We start from the raw sequence: 16011 nt of genomic DNA, 5'->3' as shown, positions 1-16011 counted from the left end.
AAAGTGACTGTAAAACCAGCTGTACGACATCATAAATACATCACAGCTGTCAGGATGTTTCTTTCACAATGCACAAATATAGAAGCAAAGATCACTTGGCGTGGGGCGGGGGGCCCGGGGGGAGGCGCACAGGGCGTTAGTCATTCCCAAACCTGAGTGCAGGGTGCGAAACATCCAGAACTATGGCTGTGAACAGAAAGCTGAGCCATCTACGAAATATTTTCTTGGGTGATAAACAGAGAGCTTGAGATAGGATAAAGCCTGATGACGAAGAAAGTAAACACAGTGTGTTTGAAATACCCATCATCTCTTGATACAAAGCAATTTCAGCTTTAGCAATACTGTGAGAATCCAAAAATGCATTGTCATTCTTAGTAATACTGAGAACAATAAAATCCATATCCTAAGCTGGGCACAGCCTAGATTTTAGGTTGACCTTCGGTGGTCAGGTATGAAGTGTTACTCCATATACAGACAGCTCTGGGTAGCTACTCAACATCATTGTAACTTCTTCCCACCCTCCCACTACTCTTCAAGCTGAAAAAAAATGAGATATCTCCTTCCCAGATTTTTCTGCACCTAGGGACAGACATCTAACTTAATTCCGGCCAAAAAATATGAAGGGGGGGTGTGTGAAATATTTTTCTCCGCTTTGATTAGAAGAAAGGAACAAATCTCTCTCTTTGGTTGTCCTCTTACCCACTTAGTGCTTTACAAGTAAATATGTACAAAGGTGATGCCTGGAGCTTTAGCAGCCATCCTGTAGCCATGAGGGGAAAGTTAAAGGAATCACCAATATCCCAACCCAGCAATCAGATATTATTGAAGTAAGGAACCAATCTTTGGAAGGCCTACTTACAGATTTCTGAGCAAGTAAATCATAAATAGCCTTGTCTTTCAGCCACTGCTAATGAGGTTTCCTATCAGTAGTAGGTGAAAACATGCTTATCAGTACATCCTAAATCCCAGGAATGACGGACAGAAATCCCTTCCTTGAGGAAACTGGACTAACCAAGTATAATTAGTGATCTTCCCTGGAACCTAAGATGGTTCCCCATTTCACCGGAGACCTTGTCACTAGAGAGTATGATTCTTAGTCTTTAGAAGATCTCAAATAGAAACACCACCACTTCATATCTACTTGCATGCCAACTCCTCACAAAGCTTTGACTCAAGTGATTTACTACCCTCACCATCTCTCTACATGGGAGGTACAAGGATCATCCCAACTTCTGAGTGGAAGAAGGAGTAGAGAGAGGAGAAACAAAATGTCCGAGGCCAACAGATTTACAGAAAACTTGGTCACACGGTAGGAAAATGATTACGCATGGCCCCAACTGCAAAATGTGGACAGCCCCACCCACTGATCATTTTTTGTCCTAAGACATAACAGCATCGTCTGAGCTTAGAGCACAGGCCACACATGGTCATTTGTGCTGTGCCTGGATAAGCAGATGCTTCAGCTGTAACTGTTTCTTCAGCTCAAGATGTCAAGGACAACGGATGTTCCCTGAGAGCAAGAACACTAAAGACACCCTCATGAGCAGGCACAGATGTCACTTCAGTGTTGGCTGTCACCGTGTCCTGGAGGGAAAAGGTAGGGCCTGTGACACAGTGTGGGGACAGGGCCTGGCTAGGTGGCCTGCAGCTTGGGGAATTTAGAGACATCGGACAGTCTACTTGGCTTTGAAATTCTTGGCTCTGTGATCTTGAGTTAACTAGCTTGACATCTCTGAACCTCAGGTTTCCCATCTCTAATACAGAAATAATAAAAGTAGACAAACTTTCTGTGTTGCAAAAGTTACATGTAAATGATACATGCCAAAGTTCTCACCTGGTACACAGTACATGCTCAGAAATTAGTTATCCTCAGCGTAATAATCATCATCAGTACCGAATGATAATGAATTGCAAAATTACCACAGAGGGACTAGCATGTGAACGTGCATGCTAAGTCATTCAGTCGCGTCTGACTCTTTGTGATCTCATGGACTGTAGCCTGCCAGGTTCCACTGTCCATGGCATTTTCCAGGCAAGAATACTGAAGTAGGTTGCCATATACTCCTCCAGGGAATCTTCTTAACCCAGTGACTGAACTCATGTCTCTTGCGCCTCTTGCATTGGCAGGTGGGTTTATACCACTACCGCCACCTGGGAAGCCCAGAAGGGACTAGCATAGTGTTTAACACATGCTAGATGTTCAATGAATGCTCCTTCCCTGGTTTTCCACCCCTCTTTCCTCCACACATCACTCATAGGTTTAGTTCTAATGTGAGGTATCTATCATGATTTTTAAAACTACTAAGGAATACATCCCACTAAAATGGTCTTGGCCTTGACGTTATGCTGGATACAAAGATAAAACATCAACTGACATAAGCTTTGTATGTAGCAAATATGCTAAACAAAGACTATATGTGTCTACTTAAAAATACAATTAAATATGTCATATTGACATTTAATTTTTTCCTGACGTTATGCTGGATACAAAGATAAAACATCAACTGACATAAGCTTTGTATGTAGCAAATATGCTAAACAAAGACTATATGTGTCTACTTAAAAATACAATTAAATATGTCATATTGACATTTAATTTTTTCCTATATTATACATGTAAGAATTCCCCTTCTATTTACTGAATTTCTGTGTATTGAGAATGGATGTAATTTTAATTAAAAAAAGAAAACATTCGTTCCTAGTTCAAATTTCTTGCTATAAACATGGACTCCTTAAATAATCTGGAGGAAAAGATAGTATTTTTTTTAAAGACAAAAAAGATTAAAAATGCCTACTTTCTACCCTCTTGGTTTTCTAATAGATGATCATTTGCCAGGACCATAAATGGCAACAAATCTGTAAGAAATTAAGGAAAAACAAACAATTTCTAAACATTTAACTAACCTTATCCCCTTGCCCTTAATAAGTTACTGTTCCCTGTTTTTCCTGCTTCCAGACTTTCTCTTCTCAACCAGAAATACATTCTTCCCCTTGGCTTCAACCATACACTTCTTGCCCTAGTAGTATCTCAGGGGACATGTTTAAGTCCTTTGTGGTGTGAATCAAATCTACAGATGGGACGGGAATGCAGAAATAAATAACCCACTAAGAGTCATGACCACTGGACTGACCTTATGCATGGAGGTTTTGTGGACTGGCGTTTGCTAAAAGTTTCTCCTTTTTGGTTGGCTGGCCTCAGAGAGCCCTGTGAATGCCAGGACTTAGGATAAGCAATGACATACTTAACTGTTACATATTAATGTTCATGATAACGCAATCTTTCATTTGGGTGATTTAAAAGTCCCTCTAGTCTGACTTACAGTTAGATATACACTGAATGCTTCATCAATCATAACCATTTTTATTCTCAATCTTGTGCAAAAATACCAGAGAAAGTGAATCTCAACTACACACTGAAGAGGGTTTTTCTATTAGCCCTGAAAATTTTCTCTCTTGTCATTTATACACTGGATTCCCACAGTTTCTGCAGCAATCTCTTCACCTGCATCTCTCACGACAGCAGATCTTATCTGCAGAGGTGAAAGGAAAGCCATGTTCCTCTCTCCTCTCTAGGAGCAAATCTGCCATATCTTAGAGAAGAAAGCATTCCTCACTTTTGAACTAGACAAAATGCCCAGCACCTCGACATGTGAAACGCTTGTGAACAAGCAGCTTGAGAAGGTCACAGCAACTTGGACTGAACTTAAAAGGGGGATTTAGAACTCACTCACCCCAAGAACCAGTGAGCTTACTCCCATCAAGCAGTGAGTCAAGGATCACACCTACCCCTAATAAAGGCACTTGAAAGCAAGTACATCCCCTTTCCATTCATGTAAGGGCTTGTCACAGTTTCATGGCCAAAATCTTCCCACAATTAACCTTGGACCTACAGACCATAAGGCAAATCAAAACGAAGGCAGTGATGAAACCAGGCACCTTCCAGCTTGGCCTGATTCTACCACAACTGCATTTATCTTCTAAATTAGAAACACAAGACTTTTTTTAGGGAAGTACATAATGGCTTCTTACCAATCCTGCATGATTCTCACATGCAATACACAAATAAATGCAACCACACACACACACATACCAATCTGTTCCCCCCAAATTCTCTGCATGGGGTAGAAATTAAGCCTATCCCTCTAAAATCATTTTTTTTAGTCTAACGTATATTCAATATTTATTTTCTGATTTTATGACCTTTCTTTTATTCTCAAATGGTCCCATCTTAACAATCTCCTTTTAGACTAATAAATTTATGTTTTTATTCCCAGGTCATTTATAGGTTGATCTCTTGAGGCAAGGAAACATTAAATTATTGGAACTCAGTCTAGAGATGTTTCCAGGGTAAAGGTTTTCTGTTTATTAGCAGAAGTAATGCACTTGACTAATTTGACTTGTAAGTCTGATAAAATCTCCCTGGAAAAAAGTGATTGTATTATGATGAATAATCCTTTGAGGTGAAAAATGAGAAACATCCACATTGGGTTTTATTATATATTAATTTTAACAGGGTCTGAAAAGAAACTCAAGTAAGCCATCTTTTAGATGCTAGAAAATGGCAAACTTCCGCGCAAACTACATGCAAGAAGTAATTAAAGTAAATGAACATGAAATTAAACAGCACCCCCATAAAGTAGGATATAAAAGAAAAGATTATTAGAAAAAAAAAAAAAGATTGTCTTCCTGCTCTATATTAATGTCATGAACTGTGCATTTATTCTATTTCTCTTTTATTATTTGATGATGGGTTTTTAGAGCTTGGGTTTTCTTAGAACTTTGCTGGAGAAAAGTCTTCAGTAGTAAGCTAGCCAGAGGTCTGGGTATATTATTCCATCCTTCCCAAGGACTTAACTACTAGATGAGCCGTACAAGATAAAGGTAGGTTCATCAAACTTCCTGTGATGTAACGCTGGAAGGTTTCCCGACCCCATCAATGACAGACTCAAAATCCTGGTTAGAAAGGAGGTCCTAAAGCTACAAAAAGCAAGAGTGCACAACAAAACTCTCTCCAACTCTTCAACAAACCCTCCTATTCATGTAGAATCCAGGGACAGCTGGTACTTGTTGAATTTGGGGAGCTATCCAGAATCCATTTGTACTTCAATTTCTTTTTGGGGAATTACCCTTCCCCACCCTTGTTGCAAGCAAGGTGGAATTCCTCAGTCAGGTCCCCTGACTTCTCATAGCCATGGGGAGTTAACACAAACTAGGACAATTGATTTGTCTCAGTAGACTGATGTATGGACAGAAAAATGTTTGGGGAGCACTGATCTCAGCAGTGACATTCAAACTGCCTATATGTGGGAACTATCCCCTATCCTTTCTCAATCTTCTGTCCACTCTGTGACCTTCTGTGTACTCCTCCAATAAACCTTTTCCCTTTAAGCTGGTCAGAGATCAACTCTGTTGCTTATAACCAAAGAATTCAGCCAATATGTTGGGGGAGATCCTTGCTTGACACTGGCTCAAAAAGAAAGCTGAGCTAAATGAATCCACACTTAGCATAAGGGACAAGATGTGATACTGTGCTCCTATGTTATTTATGGCTGCTCTTAAATTCAAGGTAAAATTGTAACCAAAGGTTGTTTAAAAAACAAAAAAAGACTAGCATTCAAATCTGCAAATCAAGAAATTTCTTTCCAGTTTTTTGTAGCAGTTTTAGAGATTCAAAAATGTACAAAATGAGTTGAAAGAGAAAGTTTCTAGATGTAGAAAGATGAAGCCATTGGGCCACATGCATATCCAGTGAGGGGACTGGCTTCTTCATCTGGACTTCCAGAAGCCACCACAAACCCTATTTGTATTTGGGTGTTTCTCAGGTGTCATGGTGAAAAGGACACGGACTTTGGAACCAGGCAGCCCTGAGTGCAAATGCTTGTCCATTCCCTTAGCAATTCTGTGACTCTGAGCAAATTATTGATATAGCATCTTGCTGGACTTCCGTTCTCCAATCTACAAAATGGACAGTGGCCCTGTTTGTAACTCTTAACTAGTCAGCAAGTGCAGAAGCGACCTCAAACACAAAACTCTAGTAGTCCGGATGCAAAGTAAGCCCTCAACAAAATGGTGATAATGATAACTGTGCCCGAGTTGATCTATGGAGCACCTACTCTGTATCTCACGTGCTCTGGGGCACACAAAAATAAAGTTACATAGGTTCTTACCTTCAGGCAAGAATTTGTGGCTTTCAAATTTGAGAAGAATGCACTAAACTACAGAGCAGACTTGAACAAAGGTTATAATGAAATACAAACACACACTTGTGGGAGCCCAGACAAAGGAGTGAGTCACATAGGCTGGGTTCAATTGAAAAAGGCTTCACAGAAGTGATATCTGAGCCAAGCCTTGAAGGATGAGTAGGATGTTAATAGGCAGGGGGAGGTGGGAGTGGGAAGAGGAGGACTGGCATCCAAAGCCAAAGGAAGCAATAACATGAGCTGCACAAGTTCAAGAGCAGGGCAACAACAGGGCAGAAGAAATGGGTTGATGTAAGCTCCACAGGGCCAGGGACCAAGCCGGAGTCTATCACTCCGAGAAGAGGGCCAGTCCCACCAGAGGCACCTAGTTATTCCACAAGGCCCTGGGAAGAGGAACAGACAACAGACAGATGGGGCCAAGGCACAGAGCCTTGACGGCCACACTAAGGAGCCAAGTCTCCATCCTACAGTTCAGGAGGCAATGACAAGACAGAAAATAAGAGAGAGACTTCAGAGGTTAAAGAAACAGGGCTTCACTGCAAGCATGTGAGGGTGGGGACATGAGAAAAGAGGGGAGTTATTAGATTTTAAGTCTGGGAACTCATTTATTAAACTGAAATGATTCTGGGTCCAGAACTATTACTGACCATATCAGCAAAGTAGAGTTTGACCACAGAGAAACCTTTCCATCAAGAACCCTAAGAATGGCATGATCTGCCACCAGACAGAATGAGCACATCATCCAAAGCCTGTCAGTGAAAATCAGGAGCTCAGCCTTAAAGCATGACTGTGTGATCCCATGCAAGTTACTTCACCTCTCTGTGTCTTTTGTTTTACTATCTATAAAACAGGGTCAACAGCAACACATCTTTATAAGGACTAAGAGAGAAGACAGACATCATGGATCCAGAATGGCTCCTGGCACAGGCAACATGCTCCATAAATGTTACCTGCTTTTTTCCGATGGTTTTCCTTATGGTTGTCTACCAAGAATGAGGAAGAACAGGTCCCAGGCTCCCAAATGACTGTTTCCAACTCTAGGATCCAACTGTTGAAAGAAAAGTGACTTCTTTGGCATTGGTGAGTCCAGTCAACTCCCAACTTTGTGCAGATAGAATAGATGCTTTGTGAAGAGGCCCATGGTAAGAAAAACTAACACAAATAGGTTTACGGTCAAACAAAAGTGGCCACATACCAACAAAATGTCTATATACAAGACAGCGTCTTGTCACTGAGCGCTGCATGTGAATCCACAGACACCATGGGCAGTGTCTCCCAGGAGGACTTGACCTGAGAGTCATGTCCAAGTCCTTTAAGAAAAGGGAGCCTACACTGTCCGCTTCCCAAGAAAGCAAACGTGGGGGCTGTGGCGGGGAGAGCCCTGCTAGAGGCTCCAGAAGCTACCCCGTTAGGGAGGGAAGGTGGAGGACAAGGTGAGGAAGGGACAGCAGGGGACTAGCCACGGATATTTTCTAAAACTCAAGTCAAAGGGAAGAGATGAATGAGGGAATGGGCTGTCAAGCCAGGTTGATTGTTCTTGTTTTCATCAGAGGGCTTCGTGGCTGTTTTATCAAAAAATATTAACATAATGGTCAATTTCTGTCAATTCCTCTCCATGTCTGTGTTTTACCCTTTGGGATAGAAGTTCACTAAGCTTTCATATGTTACTAAATACTGAGTGCAAAGTTAACTTAGTTATTTCTGCATCATATTTGGACTATATTTTTAACTCACGATTTAGGGTGAAAATAAGATTGAAACTCAACAGAAAATAAATAGTAAGAAAGGGATTCCCCAGGTGGCTCACTGGTAAAGAATCTGCCTGCTAGTGCAGGCGGCATGGGTTCCATCCCTGGATGGGGAAGATCCCCTGGAGAAGGAAATGACATCCCACTCCAGAATTCTTGCCTGGGAAATCCCATGGACAGAGGAGCCTGGAAGGCGACAGTCTATGCAGTTGCAAAAGAATCGGACACAACTGAACAACTAAACCACAACAAGGCAACAGTCATTAAAAAGGTGACCCTGGTTTTGGGTATGACCTGTATGGGTGGTTACAAAAAATGAAAAAAGTCTCAAGCCTCAAATGTACAATTCAGTTGATTTTCATTTTTCCCACGCTGAAAATATAAGCAAGAATGCACCTACAATATAGGAAGGTGACACAGGTTAGATTCACTGGGTCTCATTAAATTTAAAATGAGATCTGCCCCACCCAGGGCAGAAACCGATCACAGAGAACGAGTGAAATGGGCAGATGAAGCACACTGGAGATGGCGCGCTGGAGGTGCAGCAACGTCACCATTTTCAGGTGGCCGTCAAACTGCCAGAGGTCCGAGAGGACCTTGAAAAGGATCCGGGGCCAGCAGTCGTCCACTTTCCTATCTATTAAACAGCAGAGATAACCGGAAAGGTGAGGTAAAACCTGAATTAGAATTTAGATATATTACCTCTCTGTAATCATGAGGTTTCAACTCTACACCATCTAAGTGCAAATTGCTTATAAAGTTTGGAATGTGTTAAACCATTAACTGCATTTCTTTCTTTTGGCTATCTTTTTAGACTAAGCAGGAGTTCCCTGAGCACATTAAGGTAAAACAGAAAGAGCCCCTGATAATACAGTTCAAGATAAGACGGGTGTTACACAACGTATCATTTACACCTTTTAAAGTAATGTAGGGCCCTTGTGAAAAACCTTATGACTCAAAACGCGCAATTCAGTTGATTCTGTATCCTATACTTAATAAATCTATATAAATAATGCTACTTTTTATAAATTATCACCAAGTTTCAACACAATATAAAACACACTATCAAAAGAAAACCTTAGGTTATTTTTTTTCCAACTTTAGCTTCCAGTTCTGCAATTTGCAACTAAGACCAATTCTTATAGTTTCACACATTTAAGTAGGAAAACATCAAATTGAGCAAAAGGCTGAAACCCAGGAAAAAGATTTTTCCTTCTGAAAGAAATGGACCCAAGTAATACAACAAAATCTACAGTTGCTAAGGTTTGGTATGATGCTATGATTGACAGGATATTTTTTTCCACTCCTTAGGTATCAACATCTACATACCCACAGTACAAGAAACACAGACTAGCAAGACAGATTATCATGCTCTGTAGACTAAAGCTGTGTTTCTGAGAACTCATCTACGACGACTATAAAAATATTCACAGACTTCAAAATAACTATGTCTCTTGGCCCGATATTCAGCCCAGGCAAGAAAGACCACTGTAGTTACCAAGGGGAGGCAGGCACAAAGATGCTGTGAACTACTTTCATCTGGATCATCACGGGTTCAAAACAAAGCCCATTAGCATTGACTACAGAATATTCATCATTTCTCAGTAAGAAGACACACATACACACATTACCTGGAAATATACTTTTGAAACTGCCCTTGCACACATCTTGATGGGTAACTAACATTTATTATCTCATTCTTCTATTTGTTCACTCAACAAATATTTGTCAGATGTCTACTACATATCAGACATAGAATGCCAAGACTCTAAGAAAGCTATGAACCCAGGCTGCACCTTGACTGTCAAAGCTGTGGTGTGGGAGAGAGAAATAAATAAGCAATATAATTTTTATACTCATGGTATACTTCCAACATCAAATTTATGTATTAGAGAAAGAGGGTGCCCTTTAAAAGAAAAAAAAAGTCAGTGGATCAAAAGCATCATTAATCACTGTCTCTTTTAAATTAAAAGGTTCGCAAAAAGGTGGGCACAGAACCAACGTGGGAAACAAATCACTCCCCTTGCTGAGTGAGGGTCAGAGTCTAAATGGGAGAGTCCCTGGTATTTACCCAGCTCATCTCCTGTGTAATGGATTTGGAGAAGAGATTTCCGCTGGGGCTCTGATCATTTGAGGCTTGGCTTTTGCTTTTTAAAAATGACACTTGGGTGATTACTGTAGTATTGTGACAGGTTTTAGAACTAAACCTCCTGAGTGTTTTTCTCAGTAAGGTTCTTGCTTTCATGAGGTGACCTGGGACATCTTGAGTCACTACAAAGGTACCTGGTTAATGAGCCTCAGGCTGGAGCTTTTGGATGGTCTCGGGACTCCCTTTACAAAAGGGCTAGACTTTGGAAAGAAAACACAGACCCTGCACAGTGTACCTGGGAAGGACTGGTCACACAGTGGTTGAAAGAGCTAAGCAAACACCCAAAGAGAGTCCTTTAAAATCAGGAAGAGTTCAGCAAGGAGCATTCGAGATCAGCATTTTCCACCTGCCTTGCTCTCCGGAACACCTCATCCAAACCACTGTGGGAAGAGTAGGTCAGGGTGAAGGCAGATAAAGCCTGGAGTTTGCTTCTGTGTACACACAGCAGAGGGAACTCAGTCTTGGACAGAGTCAGACTTCCTGTTTGGTGGAATACCAGCCCAGGGGGACTTACATATGTTTAAAAACTGAGATAAAGCAAAGAACCTAGTCTATGAAATATCCTGAAAGCTGGGAATTTCAATAGCTGGTGGGCAAGGGTAACCATAGTTAGAACTTGGTGAGTTGGGGTTTTATTGTTGTTTATTACAAACTTTGCTGCCTAATCAGGCTGGGGCTTGTTTTGAAAAGCTCCCAATCTTCTGAAATGCCTATGATCATGGAGAGAGCTACCCAGGCCTTCCTCATACTTTTATATTAGTTGGAAAGCTTATATTTATCACTCTTTAATGGTCTCCTGTATTTTAATAAACGTATCTGTGTTATAAAGGGTAGGTGGTGATAAATCCTCTTTTGTACACTCATATTAGTCCTAATGATGACAGCCACTGTTTATTGGGTGTATATTATGAGCTGGTTCAGGGCTAAATGCTTCACATACCTTCTCAGGCTTCTCCCAACTCTATGGTTGGCCCTACTCTTGTTATTCTTTTTAAAGTTGAGAAAACCTGAGACCAAGGTCAGAGGGACAGAGTAGAAGAGCTGAGATTTGAAACTACCAAACAGGCGTTTAACCAGAACTTCTTATGCTTAATCCATAACATAATTAACCCTGCACTTGATCTTAGCCAAAAGGCCAAGAAGCGACCACATAATTAACCCTGAATAGAATGAAGTTGGGAAGGACGGTTGGAGATGGGGTAAGGAGAGGCAGTTTCAAACCCATACCCAGTGGACCTCGCTAGCTGCTTATACAAACTTCACTCACCCTCTTTCTTCTAGCACCAGCATCCCAACTTTGTTTGGGCAGCAATGTGCTCAATTAAAATACCTGCAGTTTTATGCTCTCATGTCACTGGAAATAGGCAAGCAACACAGTCCTGGCCAATGACATATAAGAAAGGGCATGTCTTCCAAAGAAGACAAATCCAGGAAGATCTATTCCATTTTACAAAAAAGCACAATCTGGAGAGAAGGGATGTCTTTGTCCTTTGCACTTTCGTGCCTGGAAACACATCCTGGATGTCTAAGCAGCCACCTCATGACGCTGAGAATAGAAGTGCTAGGCTAAAGATGACGGGGGCTGACAAGCAAGAAGCAGTCGAGGTTTGGAGGACCCCCTGACACAGGGACTCCAGTCATGGAGGGCCTACTTCGAGACTTCTAGACTTGTTGTGTTAAACAAAATTCACCACCAACCAGTACTCCGATTGATTAAGCAGGGGACAACCAACTGTGGCCTGTGGGCCAAATGTGGAGCCTGACTGACTCAAGTTTTATTGTCACACAGTCACCACTGCTGAGTGAAGCATTATCTATGGCCACTTTCATGCAGCAGAACTGGACAGTTGTGGCAGAGACTGAAGAAGCTGCAAAAGCTACAATATTTGCTGTCGGGCTCTTTACAAAAAAGGTTTGCCAACCCCTGGATTAAGTCACTATAGTTAGGTTTTTGTTCTGTGCACCCACATTCAATCCTAATTGCAACATAGCCAGTCATGGAAAATTCCCAGTAAGTAAAGAATAAAAACGTTTGCTCTCTTACTCAATACATCAAGCCCCACCATGGGCCAGATCCTACGTGATGTGCTAGACATACAGAAGTAAATACGGTTCCTGACTCTTGTGGAATCAGCCATCTTTGGAGATAGTAACATACTAATAGCTTTTAAAAGAATCACATATAATTATAAGTGCTAGAGGAAAATACAGGATGCTATATAAACATGTAATTGGGGAACCTAACCTACTCTGGAAGAGTTAGGGAAATTGTTTGAAAAGGTAACAGTTGGGGCTTCCGTCGTCCAAAGGTTAAGACTCTGCACTTCCAAAACTGAGGGTACAAATTCGACCCCTGGTCAGGGAATTAAGAGTCCACATGCTGTGTAGCCAAGTTAAAAAAAAAAAAAATTTAAAGTATACATTGAAAACAAACAAATAAATAAATAAATTCACCCACTTAAAAAAAAAAAAGTTACAGTTGCCTATGTTTCTTCATAAAACTGCTCCATTCACCCAGCTGCTAGTCACACACCAGCTACTCCTTGGTGGAGATTTAGCTCCTTTTCAAAGCTCCACTGCAACACTGTTTTAGAACAGCAGCTAGAGCACACTCAAAGGAAACCCAGAGTTTGAAAAGGCATCTCTCTAGAAAAAAAATCTTTTTGTGACTTAACACTTTCATATGAGTGTGAGTTAAGTCCAGTCAATGGTTTTTAAGAGGAAAAACCATTGGGGCATCTCTACCCAATAAACAATTTAATCTTCAATGTAATTTTTGTCAAGCCACCCACACCTGTCATCTTACCATGGGCACCCAACAGTCCCGGAGAACTGCCCTGGAATGATTTCTAGAGAAAAGAGACTACTGTGTGATAGGAAAGCAAGCGTAAGTGATGTTTTCCAAAACACATTAATTCAGAAGATTCATGGAGTATTTGACAGTAAAGCACCAACAAATATAAAAGCTGTAATTCCAGAATGCAGTCCAATGAGGATGAGAAATGCAAGATTCCCCAAATTTTCACATCTGGAATGGAGAGGTATGAAGGGCCTTTCAGAGAAATCAGCTCAAACCTTACATTCTAATGCTCTGAAAACACTGCCACTTGGAGAGGATCTGATTGGGTTCTCTAATTGCTTTGGCACCCTTCCCTCATTGCTCTTCAGCTGCTTTGCTCAACAATGTATTAGAAGGGCAAGGAGGTTCCAGTGTTCTCGTCCTCAGCCTTCTAACTCTGGATTTCTAAGCACAAAACTGTCTGGTAAACAGTTAACAACGCTTTTCTTCAGTTGGATTACAGAACAACGCAACTGATTTTATTAGGTACTCTAAACAAGATCAAAAATAACTGTGCCATTTCATGCACTGGGTTCTGATCTACTGCTTTTACGTTCGTTACTGCATTTTATTTGCATAGCATCTTTCAAAAAATGGGTAGTTTTCCCTATTTTACAGATACGGAAAGAAAAGAGCACAGAGGTCTAGCTTGCACAGAATGACACAATGAAACGTGCTGAGCGAGGACGCAGAGCCGGCTCGTCCGATTCAGAAACTCCACACCTCACCAATTCTACATCCAGAAGCTCCTCCATAAGCTTCAGGCAAGACCCGCCCTACTCGGTGAGGCATCAGCTCCAACTCCAGGAATCCAAAAGTGGGCAAGGAAACAGAGGAAGAGGAGAAAAATTCTGCTTTCTTTTCTCTCTCAAGAAGTTTCTGGACTGCTTCTCTTTGGTCTAACCACCACCACCATAATTTTGTTCAAAAGCAATGTGATCAGCCACGTTTATAGAGAACTGTGTTAGGGCTGTGCTAGGGACCTGCCACAACAGAAGAAAAATTGGCTGGGAGACAAAGTCCAGGAAATAAGAAAGATTCTGAAGGGATATTTCACCTCCCTGATATCAAAGAAGACCTGAAAACTGAAGAGGAAAAAAAAAAACAAAAAAAGGCTCTGAGCTCCAGAAAACCCTTGGGAGTAACACTGGAGCCAAATCTATTATAACATAGGCAGCACCCTCTGCTTATACTTACTCATCCATTAACTCAGCTGCAGTCCCAAGAGTCAACGAAAAGGATTTCCTCTAGGAGGAAATAGCCAAATGTGAATCAAAAACTTAAGACACTAGGTGACTTGGCAAGTAACCTGTCTGTCTGTCCCTGTATCTCTCAAAGAGGCAGAGGAGAGAAAACATGCAACGTAGCAGAAAAGTAGCAGACTGGGGCTGGCAGGCTAGCTCTTGTCCCAGTGACCTGTGAGTTTGTTCACGGCACAATGATGATTTATACCAACAAGCATGAGCACATGCACTGCTGGGCTTAGTCCAGAAAAAAAAAAAAAAAACTGATAAAGAACGAAGGAAATGGAGAACAAAGTGCCAAACATGTGAGGATAAAACCTCATCAGAATCACGGAGGAAGAAGGGAGTGAAAAGCAAAGGTCACACCCTGAGTATCACAATCGTTGAATGCACACCTCAGGAAACAGGTGAGGGGACCAAAGTTGAGGCCGTGGAGATGGAAGGAATGACTCTGATGGCACCTAGACCAAAACAAGGCACCAAGTAAGGGGGACACTGCTAGCTGTGAAATCTACCACAGGGTGGTTCATTTTCACAACAGGGAAGAATTTATTAGACCTGCAACGATAGACAGAGGCAGAAACACAGGGAAGGAAGGAAGGAAGTAGCATTTAAGGTGCCTGAAATGGTGAAAATCGTGAGAAAAGGTAAGGAAGTCAGCTAGTCTGTGACTCACATGCGCAAACGGTCACAAATTTGGGCTTTTAATGTTCTCTCCAAATGAGATTTAACCTCCAGTGACAGAGACACCAAGACAGGATGGAATCCAATCCTTCATCAAAGAAATCTAATCTTCAGCACCCTGACTGGATCATATCATCTGAACACATCATAAGTAGTACTTCGGATAAATCATGTGAGTCCCCCTATTATATCATATGCATTATATGTTGTGTGCATGTGCAAACATTAACTTACTTAATGTAAACGTTAAAAAGATAAGGGAAATATCCTGAATCTGTATTTGCATTATGTACATGTACATCACGGGCCTTGGAGCAATAAAAGTAGTCCAGGTTTTCTTTCTTTCAAAGAGATCCTACTTTCAAACATGTGTGTGAAAGAGACACAATATTAGAAACATTTAAAGGAATGTACGGGCTTCCCTCTGGCTCAGATGGCAAATAATCCGCCTGCAATGTGGAAAACCTGGGTTTGATCCCTGGGTTGGGAAGATCCCCTGGAGAAAGTCATGGCAACCCACTCTGGTATTTTTGCCTGGAGGATCCCCATGGACAAGAGGAGCCTGGTGGGCTCCAGCCCATGGGGTCGCAAAGAGTCAGACATGACTGAGTGACTAAACACACAGCTAAGGGATGTACAGTAGATTCAGATGAAGAGAAACCAGAAGGAAAACCAAAGGGAACAGACCAACATCTAGCTGCTCTGGGACCATCTGCAACAGAAAGACACAGAAGTCTGCCCAAAGGGGGCTGCAAGGTGACTGCACACAGAACTGCATATGCAGATGGAAACATCAGATGTACAAATCACTTGGCTGATGTGGAGGACAGAACACAACAACTATTATAGAAGGAAGGACAAGGTCGTGCAGCTAAAAGCAATAATAGAGGCACAATTTGCAAAAGAGACAATGGGTACGGGCGGGGATGCCACTGTGAAGACAAAAGACGTCGAAGCAGGCAGAGAGGACTACTTCTGGTAGATGGGACTGACGGATTGTTGAGAAATGCCTGCAATGTAATAAATCTGAAATTATTTCAGCTTCTAAATTGCCATCAGTTAGATGAAGGAGGCAGAAAGTAATTTGAAAAGCTGGTACAGTCACATCACAGGGACTTAAGACTAAGTACCCCCGAGGCGCTTGGAA

The 16011-nt window shown here is 41.6% G+C and overlaps 1 protein-coding gene across 11 annotated transcripts in view; it reads right to left on the bottom strand.

Annotated features, from left to right (window-relative positions):
- FOXP1 (forkhead box P1) overlaps positions 1-16011 on the bottom strand; it is a 625652-nt gene that overhangs the window by 296848 nt on the left and 312793 nt on the right. For 2 of the 11 annotated variants that reach the window (XM_070359711.1, XM_070359716.1), the window contains one exon: positions 7151-7248. The exons of the other annotated variants lie outside the window; for them this stretch is intronic. The gene's annotated coding sequence lies outside the window, so the exon portion shown is untranslated. The remainder of the gene's footprint in view (positions 1-7150; positions 7249-16011) is intronic. 11 annotated transcript variants of the gene reach the window in all.

Source organism: Bos mutus, chromosome 22 (assembly GCF_027580195.1).
Source record: "Bos mutus isolate GX-2022 chromosome 22, NWIPB_WYAK_1.1, whole genome shotgun sequence".
In the NCBI taxonomy this organism is placed as follows: Eukaryota; Metazoa; Chordata; class Mammalia; order Artiodactyla; family Bovidae; genus Bos; species Bos mutus.
This window is presented reverse-complemented; position numbering and strand designations above follow the sequence as displayed.